General features: G+C 46.7%; 1 long non-coding RNA gene across 1 annotated transcript; it reads right to left on the reverse strand.

Moving 5' to 3' along the window:
* Positions 1-2059: 2059 nt before the first annotated feature.
* Positions 2060-8542, reverse strand: LOC132217814 (uncharacterized). The gene is made up of 3 exons (XR_009449018.1): positions 8278-8542; positions 5103-5197; positions 2060-2203 (listed from the first exon to the last, which is right to left on the reverse strand). It is a non-coding gene; the product is annotated as an uncharacterized LOC132217814 (long non-coding RNA).
* Positions 8543-12435: the final 3893 nt, after the last annotated feature.

Consider the following 12435-nt stretch of genomic DNA (forward strand, 5'->3'; position numbering starts at 1 on the left):
CAGTGAGTGGAGTCAGGGGCAGCATCTGGCGTAGAGAGAGGAGACGCCAGCTCCATTGATGGGACCCGCCTGCCAGGCTCAGAGGCAGGGGTCTGAGGCTGTGGAGGCGAAGCTCATGCACCGAAGTCACTTTGCCTCCCCCTGATCCTAACTGGTGTCCACCCGCTGGAGCACCTGCAAGCTCCCTCACTCCCCTGGGCGGGGAGAGGTCCCGCAGGACCGGGGCCTGGATGGGTGCAGGCTGGGAGGAGGGAGAAGAGATGTGGCTCTGCCAGGTGGCCTGGAACGAGGCCCCAGAGGACCGGCCAGTTAACAGGGGTTAGCCTGTCTTTGGGGACAATCAACATAACTGGATTTTCCCAATTTCCGAGTTTGGGAGGATTCCAGGCGTTCTCTTGAAGACTCAGACACCAGAAAGAATCTGGCCCTGTGAATTGGCAGGAGGGACATGCCAGAGGAAGCAGATGTTGGCACGATGCCAGCCCAGCTCCTTTGGTGATTAGTGAGGAGGGGGCAGCAGGGCAGGGACCAGCAGGAAGGTGGTTGTGGCTGTTGCCCTCAGTCTTCGGCTCTGGGGCTGAGGGGAGGGTGACGAGTATGTGGATGGGTGTGGACCTGGTGCTGCCTCACTTTGTCCCCTTGGCTTGGCCTCATGTCTCCCTGCAGAGAGCCTGTCCAAGGATGTTTATTAGAAATGACCTTGGAAGACGAAGACCTACCAGGCTGGTCCCATGATCTTCCCAGGGAATCCCCTTCCCATTCCCCTCGTGGCAGCACCCAGCGTGCAATGTGCCTGAGCTGGAGTCCAGGAGGCTCCAGCTGAGGGAACAAGCCTGCTCTTTACCAAGATAGGGAGGCCCTAAGAATGCTGGTGCCAGCTCCCAGGGCAGGGAGTGTGTGTGTGTAATGAGGGAAGGGATAGCACGCATGCACTAATGCCTGCCATCTGGGACAGGGTGTGATTACTGGCCCAGGGGGAGTCCTGAGGTCTGTGCTCTGAAGGGGGAACCTCATGTCCACGTGCAGGGGTCAGTACAGAGAGAAAGATGGTGCATGCTGGGGAAATGTGCTCACTTTGGGATAAAGAAGGTCGCAGTGTAGAAAGCACTGAAGCCATCTGCTTGGGCACCTCTCTCCTCCCTCAGCCCTGCTCCAAGCTGTCAGCCACCAGGAGGTACCTGGGACCCGGGCGCAGCCACGTGCGCGCTTCCTCCAGGGCCAAGTGCAGCCAGGGCTTCTACACATGGAACTCAGCCGAACCGCGGGAGGTGGGAGCCAAGACTCCATGAGAGACTTTCCCAAACGAGATATTTAATTTGCTTGTATTCACTTGGATGCATTTCAATTCAATGTTTGTTTAGTGAGTCTCCCCACGCTATTCAGCGCTATGCTGGATGAAATATTAGCTAAGGGATAATGATAAAAAAAACCAAGCAACTCCAGCTTTAGTTCAGTCAATATATTTTGTTAAATGTGTCATAAAATGTGATTTTTATGCCTTAATCAGGATCAGGCCTTCATTTACGGAAATTCAAATATCCCACCCCCCAAAAAAATATTTTTTTTTTTAAATTGCCCAACAGCTTTTTTTCTTGTGCAAAACAACACCATTTTGCGAAAGGCATACAAAAATATGGTATAAAAAAAGCTTGCTCCCAGCATAATACCCAACAGCAGCTTAGAGAACACATGCCCTTCAGGTGAGGCATTTGGGAGCCTGCATCCCACCTGTTCTCCAAAGACAGCTCCAGAAGTCAGCTGGCTCCCCAAAACCATGCTCCAAAAGGTTGAGAGGCTTTCCCCAAACTTCCATGGGGGTTCTCTGAGGCCAGGAAGCAACCACAGACACAAACCATCATGCATAACAGGTTTGGAAGTGGCTGCTGGCTTTCCAGGGCCACAGACAGCCCTTTACCATCCTCCCTGCCCCCACATCAAACCCACAGCCTGCAGGCGCCTGCTGCCCTGGCAGGGTTCTGGGAACAGTGACTGACTCATGTCAGGCTGGCAGGGGGCCCACGGATGGCGGCAGAGACCCTTGGAGCAGCATGAGGACAGGTTGGCGTGGCTCTAGTCTAGTAGAATGTCACACTTACCAGCCAGGCTTAAGGCGAGAGGGAGCTGGGGAAGGGGAAGCGGTCCACTTCTCACCACTGAGGTGCCTGACATCAGCCTGGAGAAAGGATTCCAGGATGGAAGACACCTGGGTAGGAAGCAAGTTCACAGCCAGGTCTGCAAGCCGCCCCCAGGCTGGGACCCACGTCCCTGAGTCTTGGGGATGGAATTCTGACCTCTGGGAAAGGGGCGCTGTAGAGCCCATTACAGAACCAAGGCAGAGGAAACAGGGAAGCCCCGTGTGCGGACGGAATGTTCTCTCCCTCAGGGGAAAGGGCCCAGGGGAGAGGGCTTTGAGACAAAGACTCTAGAGGCCAAGCTCTTTAGTGGTTTCAGGTCCCAGCACTGAGAGTGGGACAAGGGGCAGACACTTTGGCTGGGTTCTCCTGGAGTGTGCCAGTGGCCAGCAGGTCCCTCACTGGCTCAAGGCTCTTTCCAGTTGTTCCCCTGGTGGGGGCCTGGGATTCTGCCTTGTCCTTGGCGCCCACTCCAGGCCAGGGCTCCAGGGAACCAATTCCAAGGGTCAGAGGGGAGGGGGCTTGGTGGGGTGGGGTGAAAAGGTGAAGGGATTGAGAAGTACACATTGCTAGTTACAAAATAGTCTGCTTTCTGAATCTCTGGATCTGTTTCTATTTTGTTTGTTCATTTATTTTGTTCTTTAGATTCCACATATAAGCAAAATCATATGGTATTTACCTTTTTCTGTCTGACTTACTTCACTTAGCATAATACCCTCTAGGTCCACCCATGCTGTCCCAAATGATGAGATTTCATTCTTTTTTTTATGGCCAAGTAATATTCCATTGCATATATATATCACAACTTTTTATCTGAGATATGGAGGGTTTTTGATGCAAGAAAGAGAAGAGAGTGGGACTCAAGTTTACTGAGCTTTGTCATATTAGATGTAAGACATTTTACATATGGTATTTCATTTAATCCTTGCAGTACTCATAGTAAGTGTATCCTGTTATTGCTCATTCGTACAGATGAGAAACATGATGCTACATGAAGTTAAATGACCTGCCTGGGGGTGGAGAGATCAGGCTAACAAATGACATATTTGAGGTGTGGTCCTGAGGTTGCTTCAGTGCAAAGCCATACCTCTCTCCTCTCTACCACACTTCCTCCCAAGACATCCTACAGACTGACCCCTTAACCAGAGCACTCTCTACAGCCCACTGTCAATTCCATTTTAATGACAGGTAGCTCAGAACCTTAGAAGCATTGATAATAATTATTTTAACTTATCCAGTTTTGGAGATTGAGGCATAAACAGTGAAAGAAAATAGACTCTATCCTTGGGAACAGAGGTTAGAAAATCAAGGGCCCTGTCTCGTGCTCTGTGTTACCATCCGCCTCAGAAATGTGCCTTCAATTGGAATCCAGTATTTTTCTTCTTTGTCTTGATTTTGTAATTCAAGTTCCAAGGCTAGAGCCACCTCTAACCCAAAGCACCCATCTATGTGAGCACTTCTCCATTTCTTCGGAATAGCTGGGTGTGGCTTGGTTTTCTTAGTTCCAGATGCCTGTGACTACTTAAAATAACCAGGTCACAGAGGCAAATTTAATCTCAAACCAGATCATTGGGTTGTAGGACATAACCTTTTTTCCACACTGATGATTCATGCATTTAGCTCTAAGTTGGTGGTTTGGGCCTCCTACGTCCATGTGGTCTCATTATTTTATCTTTTCATAACTTGGAGATCGTTCTTTATGATTGAATTGGGCCTTATAAACTGCATGTGGAAAATCGAACACTTGACATTCCTTCCTTTCACTCATTGATTTGGCAAATATTTGATTGAGTGTCTATTAAGCCCTTGGTCAAGGCCCTGCCTTTAAGGTGCTTGGGGTCTGTGGAACCCCAACAACGTGTTATAGTCCAACGGTATATCTGCTGCAATGGCTGTTTGCATAGCACACAGCATCCAGGGTTCCCAAGGGAGGGAAACTTGAGTTTGAATTTTCAGAGCCTGGGCACTGCCGTTGCTATGTAAGAGGGCTTACGGTGGGATTTCTTTCTTTTCTTTTGATCCAGGAAGACCTTAAGATACCACCACACCCTCCCCAGCGAGCCAGACACAGGTAGGAAGTTCAGACAGGTCTATGTGTGAGTTAGGACGGGGGTGTGGGGGGGGGTGGATTATCCTTCTTGGGCTAAAGGCCACTGTCAGTGCAGTTTTCTTCAGCTTCGCATTGGGTAGGCAGCCAATTTCTTCCTGTCTGGAGGACCTTGTACAGCAGACTTCTTTTCTCGGCTTTGAAGGTAACCTTGGGGCTATCTGGCCGATAGCCTGGTCCAGCTGTTTGAGGTTGGGATTTGGGGGCTGGACAGAGACCGTGCCTTCTTCACATACCACCCATCACCCACGGTCTTCCCCCCGCTAGACTGTGGTCAGGTCTCAGACAGTTCAGGAGAAAGGGTGACTCACTGCACTGACCAGTCACCTATAACAGAGAACCAGTGAATAATGAACAGAGGAGGAGCCCCTTAGGGCACTGTGAAGGAGATGGGGAGACTAATTTCTTCTCAACAATAACTGCTCTCACCCTCAGTCCTCAGCTAAGCTGCTGGCAGCGCCAGCGAAGCACAGAGCGAAGAGGCCTCTCTCCCTCGGTGGGTAGTGTGTGTGTGTGTGTGTGTGTGTGTGTGTGTGTGTGTGTGTGTGTGTGTTGAAGGTGGAGAGAGCTACCTGCTATTATGCGAATAGAGTTCTGCGGGAGGCAGAGACACAAGAGTCACCTGGAGGCCAGTTCTTTGGGTTGGGGGGCACTTGCCTTCAAGTATTGGTTGGCAGTTGAGATAAACTTTCAGACACTTTCCCACTCTCAAAAAGGGGAATATGACTATTTACTTTCACCCAACCCCAACCTCCACACCATCCCAGGGCTTGATCTCTGACTCTGAAGTGACAGACAAGATGATAGATAAGAAAGCAGAGATGCATCGTTTTTGAGCTTTGCTGTTTTGATAGATAAAGTACCTGGTTCGCGTCCAAGCTTTGTGGCTTCTGGCACTCATCATTCTTATCGGAGTGCTGTGAGATTGGGCTCATGTTCCAGAAATTGACTTTCCCACCTGAAAGAAAGGACTTGTTACCATGACAGCCCATAATGGATGTGCTTAGACTTCAATTTTCCATGTGACAAGAAGGAATGAGAGAAGGGGTTGACACGAGGGTAACACGTGATGGGGAAGCATTACGGCTATCTGTTGTCTTTCATACGACTCTTTGGGCCACACAAATGCGTGTCCATTCCTGTATCCAGGCCTGACCCCTTTCAGAAACCCCAGTTTTTCAGAATTCACCAAAGGCTTTCTAAAAATGCCGATTTCTGGACTCCTCCATCAAGATCTGTTAGGTCCAGGTATTCATCAGGTATGGCAAAGGGCACCAAACCACCCCCCAGTGACCGAACAAGATAAAGGGTTGTTTTCCATGCCACAGTCCAGTATGGATCAGTGAGGATGGAGGCATCTATTTCACTTAGTTATTCTGGGACCCCGTCTAGTGGTTTAGTGATTCCCTGTGACCCCACAGTCCTTTACTGGGTCTTCTGTGTTCGTTCCCCAAATAAGGGAATAAAGTGAGAATGTGGAGAAGACATACTTGCTGCAGCCAAGAGGTCACCTTGTCACTTCCGCTCACATTCCCATCAGCAAGAACGAGTCTGAGGCAAAGGCCTGGGAAATGTAGTCTAGCTGTGTGCCAAGAAGGGAAAGGGAACTTGCAGAATTAGCCAATCCCAGTCATAACCTTGGATGGGAACATAAGGACATATTGGTTACAGGGATCCTTGGGAATTCAAATAAAGATGGCTTGGAGCCCATTTTCTCGAGAAACACCATTCTACAGGCACCTGTCTGAGTAATAGCAGGTGGGTGTTCACCCACTTTCAGATCATGGAGACTGGCTTGTAGGGGCAGAAAACTCAATACACCAGGCCAACACCCACTGTTGCCCTACTGTGTTCTTGTCTGCGGCCATACTAGTAGTGTCCCCAGCTGCAGCTCAAGTCCTCTAATCCACATCTCAGGGACTCCATACAGCTCTCTGGGGTTCATATTCTTCATATATAAAGTGGACATGTGAACACATTACATCAAATAAACTAATTGAAGTGCCTATTACAGAGCCTGACATACATTAGGCGTATAAAAAATGTTGAAAGTAAGTTTTAATACTTAGCAGAAGGTGGTCAAAGGCACAAACTTCCAGTTATAAATTTAACATTTTATGGGGCCACCAGGAGTCAGGAAAGTGGGGCTAGTGATCTCCTGTGGGGTAGTACTGGTCAGGTGCAGGAGATGGGGAAATGGCCCCTGCCCCAGAGCCACACAACTCAGTCTCTTACACCCCCTGAATCTGCTTGGACCTCCTCAAGAGCCCTCTAAGAAAGTCTACACCAGGAGCCCAGGCAGCTGACTTTTCCGCAGGGTGTGAGCTCAGCAGGGTGTGGTAGAGTTGGGAGAGGGGGGCTAGTTCCAGACCCAGTCATCCTTGGACGGGGTGGGAGAGGGACTCAGCACAGGGATGCTGGCGGCTGTTCTTTCGGCGCTCTCCCAGCGTCACACAACCATGTCCCTCCTCACATGACTCCCGTCAACTCTGAGCCACCTTCCCTCCTCCAGAGCCCAGGGTTAGTGGCTGCAAATGAGATTTTGTGCACTGACCCTTTAAGAGGGTGCCTGAGTTTCCAGCAGATTCTCATTTCTCCCTGGCAGACAGAATCCCTGCTGATTTTTCACAGCCAGATGTTATGTGGCCTCCTCTTCTGGGCTCTGACGCTCTGGGGTGGGGAGCCCAGCATGAGGTTGAGACCATTCTCTTCTCAGGGGAACCTTTGCAGCCGAGATATCCCTTCAGGTTCTCAACCATTACACATGGGTATAGGGCCAGCCCTTTTGGCGTCTCCACCCTTTCTATCAGTCTTGATGTGGGTTCGTCTGTAAATCCTAGGCTATAAGACTTCTGTTCAGCTAGTCTTCAGTTGGTTATTCAGGTTGATGGATCTATAATTTAGCTGTAATTCCAGTTTTGTCTTGGGAGGAGGTGAATGTAACTTCCACCTACCCCAGCACCATCTTGGATCTTCCTAATATTAATATTTCTTAAAAGGGACTTTGGACAGATGTCCAAAGTTTGAATTTCTTGTGTTTTTTAAATTAAATTTTTTTTTCCTTGTACTTCTTGAATTTCTTTTATTTAAAAAAATTTTTTTTGTAGCTGTTAACACTCTAAGCTCTGGAGACATGCAGACCCTGGTCCAAATCCTCACCTTACAGTTGACCAGCCTTGGGGAATAGGAGACACTTTACTTAACTTTTCTTGACCTCAATTTTCTTATTTTTACAGTGGAAATTAGTATGAGTTTCACATGAAATTATTTGGAAGACTAAATCAGATAAATTCTTGTAAGGCATGTAACCTGATTCCTAGTAAATACTCAATAAATGTTTACTGTTGTTGTTTAATCATACCCTCATCAACTGTACTGATAGGAGCTAAATTATCATTCATCTTGATTGTTATCTGAAGGATAATCCTTTAGATTATGAATATTGTTGGTAGTAAAATAGTATAAAAAGAGAAAAGGGATTTAAGAATAACAAAAAAACTACTGTGTAGACTCTATTTTAATGGGAAAGTCTATATTTCTATGAAAGGGACTAAGTAAATTAAAAAGCTGAGATAGTAAATATTCTGTGTACATTATAATTAGAACTTTTCTTTTGTTCCACATGCAAAATACTCAATATCTATTACTTTGTGGTTTCAATGATTAATTTGGATTATACAATCTATAGAAGAAAAATTTCCATACTTCATATGTATTTTCCCTTATATATACACATTTTCCCAGCTCTACTTAGGTATAATTAGAAAATAAAATCACAAAAAATAATTAAAGGTATTTAGCAGAAGACTGGGCTTCTAAGGTCTCAGGAAAATAATGGGATCCATAACCCAGGGTCAGAGTAGACCCATGCTCCTCAGGGTGGTCCACAGACCAGCAACCTTTCCATCACTTGGAGTTTATTAGAAATGCAGAATCTTGGGTCCCACTGAAGGTCTACTAATTCAGAGTCCACCATTTAACAAGAGCTGCAGGCGATCCCCTCATTTAGTAAGAAATGCATTAAAGGTGTGAGATTACCTGGGATAGAGGTCATCTGCAACCACTGAGTCCCTGCATTTGATGGAGACACAGTGAGGGGTGGGGGCTGGCACAGATGGCCTGGAAGAGAACCTAAGATGATAATCACACTGGGAAGGTGCGGTTTTCGTGACCTGCTAGTTTCATATCCTGTTAGGACCCATCTTCTATTGTTTCTTAGAGAAGATGTCTCTTCTGGGCATTTCTGAGGTTGAGGGCTGAGCAAGGACAGACATGGGCCCAAGAAGTTAGACATGGACTGAGTGTTGGAACTTTTACATCCTAATTGGTGACACCAGGCATCTAGAGACGATATGGCTCAAAGTAGTCACCATGTGGGTGCAGGTTGTTATGGTGATGGAAGACTGAAAACAGATTGGACAAGATGTTGAAACAGTGGGGAAGAAAACCACCATAGTGTACATTCTTCGAACTGTGTATCAGACGTCATAGCCCACTCCCATGGGGCTGGGAAGGGCATAGGTCAGCAGCTGTAATGGTAATAAACCTGTGCTCTCTGTCTCTCTCTCAAGTTATCTAAATCCTGATAACCAAAATAAAAATAAATAAAATAGTATCCTTTAATTTGTATAGAGCTTTACAATGTACATAACACTTTTTAGCCATTCGTTTGTTAGTAAATGTTTGTTGAACCCGACAGTGTATCAGAAACTGGGTTGGGTGCTGGGATTATAATGGGGGACAAAACAGATGCAGGCACTTTCCCTCTATGAAATTTATGCTGAAGTAGTTTACACGATGGTGGGTTTGGTTAAGTTTTATTGAACATTTACTATGTGTCAGTCACTGTGCTAAGCACAGTAGCCCCAAGGAGCCCTCATAATAATTCTCTCAGGTTGGCACCTTTATTTTCTCTTTTACCCACATAGGATTAATAGGAGTGTCAAGGCTCCAAAATTCAGGTGACTTGCCCAAAGAGATCTACATAGTTGTGGGTGCGCCAAACAAGAACCCAAGTTCATGACTGTGATGCCCATCACTGATGATAAGCTTGATCTGCACAGATTCTGACAATGACAGTGGTGATGGGTCCTAGGGCTGAGTAGGATTTTGGAAACAGAACATTCCAGGAAGTGGAACTTGAATAAGTTGGAGAAAGTGATGAAAAGATAGTGCATCATTTATGGAATTAGGAGCTGAGGGCCTTTGAGAAATGACAGACATTGCCATGGTGGCTGGAACACGGCATCTGCAGGCACTGCAGGTAGAAAAGTAGGGTTGGAGCAGATTGGGAAGGGACTTGATAGTATTTCAAAGAGTTAGTCCTTTATCCTTTAGGCAACATGGAACCATCAATACATGGGAGAGTGAGAAGGCCGATTTCTGTTTACATAAGATCACGCCCTCAGGAAAATGAACATGAATTTGGCACAATTTGGCAGGGATGGTGAGCAGTCACAAAAAAGATGAGAAAATGAGTTAGAAAGCTGTTGCTATACCCATCTCCAGCCTCCTCACCCTGTATGGTGAGCTAACCACCATCTCTCAAACTGTAATGTTCATTTGAATCCCCAGGAAACCTGTTAAAAATGCAGACTCTGATTGAATGGATCTGAGATGGGGCTGAGAACCTGCATATCTAACAAGATCTCAAGTGATTCAGACCCTGCTTCTCTGGGGACTACAGGGGGTGCAGCAAGATGCAGAGACGGGTGACAATGTACATAGGAATACAGAGCCCCTGCTACACATCAGCAACTTCGCTGAGCCCCTTGCATTGTGTGTTCTTTCAGTGCTTGTAATCACAGCCAAGAGGCAGTTAGGATTGTTATCTCTGCTTTACTGTCAAAGGAGCTGCCTCTCCGAGGCGTTAAGTCACTTGTTCAAGTCCCATAGACATTTTAGCCCAGTCTCTCGGAATTTTTTTTTTTATGAGAACCAAAAAAATGCAATCAGGGAGCCTTGAACTTCTCGTTAAATTTAAATTCTTTCTGCAGAAACCCTGTCACCACAATCTGACCACGAGAAAGTTTCAACCATTACTCACGTCCAGAAAGGAAGGAAGAAGCAGTTTTCTCTGTTTGTCTCGTGACCACGCTGGATGCCTTTAAGGAACTGGCCTTCATGATAGAAAGTGGACATAGGGAAGTCCACCAGATCCCTGAAGCAAGCGTCTTTAATGCTAATGTCCGATGCAACATCTTGGTGCGGGAGGGATGGGGGCCAGGGAGGCAGGAGCCATGATGGGTCCTGGTGGGTGAGAAGCCATTGGTTTCTCTGTGTGAACTCTCAGGGTTGGGGACAAGGCCTGGCAGGCAGCCCAGGAATGTCTCTTGATTTTCTACTTGGGAGATTCCGGGATTGTGTATAAAGACATAGCGCTCCAGTGTTATTAACTAATCAGTTGTTGCAACATCCATGTCCTGGCCAGATCTGTAACACAATCATCGGTTCAGCATCCAGGCTGAAAAATCCCATGGGAGCAGCAGGAGATGAAGAGGCTGGGAGGATTCCAACAGTCTCCCTCTCACTTCAGGGAGAGGCTTACCATCATTATTTGTCCTGGTTTGGCCAGGAGGGAGCCAAAGTAGGCTTGACCCACAGAACAATGCTTGGGGATTGACTGTCAGAGTCCAGTAACTGGGCTGGCAGAGCAGGCTGTTGTAGAGGGAGAGAGAGACAGAAACATCAATGATGAGAATCATTGATTAGCTGCCTCCTGTACGCCCTCTACTGGGGATTGAGCCCACAACCGGAACATGTGTCCTGACCGGGAATCCCACCATGACCTCCTGCTTCATAGATCAATAACCAACCACTGAGCCATGCCAGCCAAGCGAACTAGTGCTTCTTAAAGGTGCTTCACATCACTCTGCACCTAATGAATTAGAATTTGGGGAGTGAAGGTAGATTTTTCCCTTTTAACGTATTTTCACAGGATTCCTATGCACTTTGAAGTTTGGGAACTACTCATAACCTCCATTAGAAAAATGGGAAACATGGACAATACAGGGAAGAGAATATAGGCTCCAGAGTCAGATGAACCCAGACTTGGGCCCCATCCCTGTAGCTGTTATCTGTGTGACTTTGTGGAGACCACTTGACCTCATTGACTCCCATCTGTAAGTGGGTGTATGATGCTCTCTGCAGAGGCTTGTTGTGATCATCCCACAAGACACTGGGTTTACAATTCCTGCTATGGATCAGGTGTCCAATCAATGTGTATGGCCTTAAATTCAGCATCTCTCAGGCTGAGGGCATTCGTGGTTGGTGGGTGGAAGGGCATGGGAAGAAGGAGGGACATGGTTGATGTAGTAGAACTTATTCTCATCATTTTTGCCAAATTATAGGTGTTGAGGTGGATGTAAAAATCAGAAACTCAGCTGCCTGACATGCATTTTAACAGAAATGGAAAAGCTATAGATTGACCTTGTACTCCACAAATCTAAGTGCAAACATGAGGCCCAGAATAGTCCCACAATGTGGCATAGCTAACCGAAGAACGAAGGTGACCTTGAGCTGCATGACTAAAAGTATAAGCTTTAGGATGAGGGAGTGAGAGATGCACTTCTTTCTCTCAGCTTGTCAGAACAGCCTGAAGACCACTGTGGGTGGGAGTCAGGGAGAGCAGGTCTTATCTTCAGAGGAGAGGAAAGAAGGTGGTAAAAGAACCAAGACCATATGTTTGAGAAGTTTTTGGGAACCAGAAAGGCTTAACCTAAATAAAAATAAGCAATGAAATTGCTGTGTGTGATGATTTGAAAGTACACGTTTAGGAAGCGGGCTGAAGGAACAGAATTAGGAAAAATAAGAGAAAATTGCAGACACAAACTTCAGTTCCTTATGCAGGAGAGTTTTATGAATGAGTTCTTCTGCCAAGGACATCAAAATGCTTTATGTCACCAGTCCTCCAGCCTTGCCAAAGAGGCAATCTTTTTTCCATTTCTTCAGATGAGGAAACAGGTTCAGCAAGAGGAAGTGACTTGGCAAAGTGACACAGATCAGAGGGGGTGATCTTGTTCCACTGTGCCAAGCTGTCTGACAAGTACAGAAGCTTGAAAAAGAAATGTGTTGACTTAGTAATTAGTTCCTTGTCACTGAAGGTGACCATTTGTCAGGAAGTCCATGGAAGGGATTTAATAAAAGCAGTGTAGTTGATCCCAGGAGTGAAGATCTTTGCCTCTGGAATCATAGGTC

This window comes from Myotis daubentonii, chromosome 16 (genome assembly GCF_963259705.1).
Source record: "Myotis daubentonii chromosome 16, mMyoDau2.1, whole genome shotgun sequence".
Taxonomy (NCBI): Eukaryota; Metazoa; Chordata; class Mammalia; order Chiroptera; family Vespertilionidae; genus Myotis; species Myotis daubentonii.